Here is a 4,675-nt window from a genome sequence, read left to right as displayed (position 1 = left end):
AGTTGTTCCTTGGGTCCTGAAGTCCCTAGCCAATCTGCCTTCTTTCCAACTTTAAGAGTTTTATGTTTGTTCTATATATCATGTCCAGAGTTTTAGCTATACTTAGCAGGAAAAATAGGATAAAATGTGTCTATGTTATCTTTCCAGAAGTAGAATTTTAGTTATTTACTAAGTCAATGATCTGGGAAAGACAGAAACAAATCGAGCTTTTTTTTGCAGATTTTGGGGTGCTTTGACTATTTTCCCTTAAGGCTATGTCAGCAAGTTGGAAAGCCAGTTTGCTTGAAGTTCTGGGCATCCTCATAATTAATACCAGGCCTTGGTGTGATTATTAATAGTGTACCTCCACAGCTGGACCTCACAGATTTTGATTGAATGCATTCAGCCTTGAAAAAAGAAACCTGCTAAATAAGCTTGTTTTGTGAGTCAGTTTATCATTAAGGTGAACAACAAATTCATTCAGCTCATTGGTGTTTTCACACTAGGTTTTGACATCTCGGAAACACTGGCTAGCAGTTCTCCTTGCAAAACTGGTTGTATATCACTGAGGTAGGACAAGCTTTTCAATGCAGTTTCCACAAGATAAGTATTCAAACCACCACTTATTACAAAATTTACTCATTTTACTTCCCCAGTGAGAGCGCTAAGGAAATCAAGAGGCTGACCCTTTGAGGTGAAGCATTAAGGTCACCAAGGCAATGATTCTGGCTCATTCAGTAAGCGCCTGAACCTGCTATGAGCACTCCTGCAGTTGTGCCTGTCAGAACTTTACCTCCATCTGTTCACTTCCTCCAGCCGATTCCATGATTTGCTCAGGAACTTATATTATCTTGTTGAAATTTTCTTAACCAGTTATTTCACCATCAAGAAATTTGCATTTGATGTCTTATAGGTATCATCATTATAAACATAAACACGGTGAACAAAGACCAGTAAAATGTCCTGAACATCAACATCTGTTGAGTCACATCTGTTGAGGCTGTAAGGTGAAGAACCTACTTAACCCTGGTCTCTTTGCTGGTTTTTCAAACATGCCTTTTGAGTATATCAAAATGCATTCTTTTACAGTTCAGTCTATAAAGCACCTTTTCTAGCTTGTCTGCCTCTTCCGATCCCAAACCTTCAGCTATATCTATAGTTCGGTTCCTCATGTTCTCTCCCTCTTCCCGATTACAAGGGCTTTTCCTTCTAAGGTGGTTTTAAAAAATTGTGGTAAAATATATATAACATAAAACTGACCATTTCAGTCATTTTTAAGTGTACAGTTCATGGCCTTAAGGACATTGACATTGTTGTGCAACCATCACCACCCTCCACCTCCAGAATTTTTTTTTATCTTCTCTAACTAAAAATCTGTACACAATTAAAACAATAACTTCCCAATCCCCACTCCCCCAGCCCCTGGCAACCACCATTCTACTTTCTGTCTCTGTGAATTTGATGACTCCAGGTACCTCAAATGAGTGGAATCATGCATTATTTGTCCTTTTGTTAGTGGACTATTTCACTTAGCATAATGTCTTCAAAGTTCATCCATGTCATAGCATGTGACAGGATTTTTTCCCCTTTTTACTCAGCTATTTTTTTAAATAATTAAATTTTTTCTATTACAGTTACACACAATATTATATTGGTTTCAGGTGTACAACATAGTGATTAGACATTTACATACTAAGGAAGTGATCACTCTGATAAGTCCAGTACCCATCTGACCTCATTCATAATTTTTACAATATTATTGACAATATTCTCTATGCTGTATTTTACATCCCCATGACTATTTTTATAACTGCTTATTTGTATTTCTTAATTCCTTCACCTTTTCCACCCTACTGAGTTTGTTTTTAAGGCTGAATAATATTCCACTGCCTGTCTATACCAAATTTTGTTTATCCATTCATCAGTGGACACTTGGATGGCTTCCATCTTTTGTCTATTGTGAATAATGCTGAATGTGGATGTACAAATGACTCTTTGAGACTCTGTTTTCAATTCTTTTGGGCATATACTCAGATATGGAATTGCTGAATCAAATGGTCATTTTTATTTTTAATTTTGGAGGAGCTGCCACACTCTTTTCCATAGCAACTGCACCAAAAATATGGAACACCTCATGAATTTGCCTGTCACAGGGGCTATGCTAATCTTTGTATTCTTCCAATTTTAGAATATGTCCTGCCAAAGTGAGCACCTAAAGTGATTTAAAACTAACCTTGAAGAAGGCTTTAGACACTTTTTTTATTTTCTTGCTTGCTTGCTTGTGCTGTTTCACTGTACAGTCCCTTTTCAATACTTCTTTTCTTTCAAAGTTGCAAAAAAAATCTGTCAATTAACATTAAAATGTACCTGTGTGTATTTATTAATAGTTATTTAAAAATAGTAACTTCGTTACTTCATAAAAGTAATACACTTTCATTTAAAAGTTGAAGCATCATGGTAAATTTTTTTAAGAAGGCAAGAAATCATTTCAAATGCTACCACTCTGAAATAAGTAATATTAATATTTTGGACACAATTTTTACCATTTCTTTCTTCAATTTAAATACAGAAACATAAATTGATATAAATAATTGTATAGGAATGGGATTATATTATATATACTATTTTAACATAAAAAGGTTAAATTAATTTTATTTTAATTCAATAGTTAGAAAAAAATGAAATGAAACTGGACCTGCTGAACTTCAGAAAAATATTTCCTCACTCTGAAATAAAAAAAAGTTCTTCAAGTGCTTTCTAGATTAAGATATGGAAAGCATTAAAAGATGGAAGCCACTCTATAGATATTACTTATATGTTTCAGTTTATTTTTTTATTTTGCAGACAGAAGTCCTACTACATATTAGATAAGGTAATTAGTTCCTCATTCTTCCTCTTCAATTCTTCTCTCACCCTTTGATGTTAATTGTTTTAACTTTGTTGAGATTTATAAAGTAGACGTTAGAAACGGTTTGTTACAGTTCAATATGTACATGGATTTGATGCTCACCCTGAGGCTTCTTTCTCAGTGTTGCTATCTCCACACTCTTTATTCTGATTCCTTCTTTTGCACTTGAGTTTCAACACAGAGTTTTTTGTTTGTCTGTTTGTTTGTTTTTTCAGGAAGGACTCACAGGAGCTATATTATCTGAAATTTTCATGCTAGAGAATGTCAGAGATTGTCTTTGTACTCGAATGATAACTTGGCTGGGTATAATATTCTTATGTTGTGTGTTCTTTCCTTCAGAATTTTTTTTAGCTCTCTCTCTACTGTTTTTGGCATTGAAGTTGTTATGGAGACGTTTGAGGTGGTGAATTGCCTTATATCTTTGAATGCCTGAACTTCGCTTTTGAAGTTCAGTAATTTAAAAAAACTGATTGTGTCTCAGTTTGGACTTTCTGTAACAGCTTTTTCCCCTGGCATATGGTATACCCTTTTGATGTGAAAATTCAGTTCTTTTATTTCAGGGAAAATTTCTCGCATTTTATCTCTGCGTCATTCCTTACATGTGTTGTTGGGTTCTTTTATGTCAAGGACAAAAATCACTCTTCTTTTGGCTCATTTTTGCTCTAACCTCATTGTCCTGGGATGACTTTTTTTTTCATGTCATTAATTAAATTTTAAGACCCATCCCTTCTTCTTCCTAATTTATTTGTTAGATCTTATATGTTGCTGTTTTGGTTCTTGATTTTTTTCCCCCCTTAGCTCCTCATTTTCCTTTTCACCAAATTCTATTTCATCTTTCGTCTTTGAGCTCCTATTTTACTGACTCATACTCTTATTAAGATCTATAGCACTCACCCCTCAGAAAATTTGCTTTTATTTTTTAAGTTATGCTTTTTCCAGGTTGAAGTCTTTGATTTTTGCTTCCTTTGTCAAGATGTTTAGTGTTTTATTGTCATTTTTATTTTCTCTTCTACCTTCCTCTTTTCTGCCTCCTCCCTCTGTTCCTTCTCTTTCTCCCATTTCTTCTTTTTTTTTTTGTAGCATGCTCGGCTGGTGACTCTGCCATGTATTGGCAGGCTCTTGCTTAATGTTGGCAGCTCCAGCCAAACCTTTCCTTTTCTCTGACTCAGTGAGGATGGATTCTGCTTGATGCCTCTCTGAGAAAAACCAGAAAAGTGAATTGCACAATAATGACCAAGCTTCTAAGGGGCTCACCATTTCATAGTTTACCTTGATAGCACAGTTGCATATCTAGCACAGTTGCATGTTTAGCTTTGGAAATTGTGGCACTGTTACACAGATTACTTGGCTTAGGGCATGACAGTGAGACAATATTAGTGCAGTTTCTCTGATCAGCCAAGGTGTCAGGGGCTGCAATGACTGATGACGGCAAAGACAAGACATCTAAGGAATCCTTCCTTGGTCTCAGCAACCTCAGAAACTTTGAAAAACCTCTGATCAACTTCCCTTCAGATACCCCTTTCTGGCCTGGGCACCCAGTTGTCCCTGATCAAGCGAACAAGACATACTGTCCATATTTAACCCCCATACAATATGTGAAATGCATTTATACCTTTGAATGATTGCCCTTGTTTTGTTCTAGGTAGATATCGTTCCATATGAGCCCCTACTATACTCACCTTAACTGGGATCAATTTGTCTTTACCCCTTTGGGTTTCAGTTTGGAGACTGGTGTGGCTCTCTTTTCCAGTGTAACAAACTTCCTCCAATACAATAAGCATTTTATTT

At 35.7% G+C, this 4,675-nt stretch overlaps 1 pseudogene; it reads right to left on the bottom strand.

The window, feature by feature from the left end:
* Positions 1–2,095: 2,095 nt before the first annotated feature.
* Positions 2,096–2,191, bottom strand: LOC111738293 (annotated as a pseudogene).
* Positions 2,192–4,675: the final 2,484 nt, after the last annotated feature.

This window comes from Pteropus vampyrus, unplaced genomic scaffold, assembly GCF_000151845.1.
Source record: "Pteropus vampyrus isolate Shadow unplaced genomic scaffold, Pvam_2.0 Scaffold36, whole genome shotgun sequence".
In the NCBI taxonomy this organism is placed as follows: domain Eukaryota; kingdom Metazoa; phylum Chordata; class Mammalia; order Chiroptera; family Pteropodidae; genus Pteropus; species Pteropus vampyrus.
Note: the sequence above shows the minus strand (reverse complement) of the source record. Positions and strands in the feature narration are given on the sequence as shown.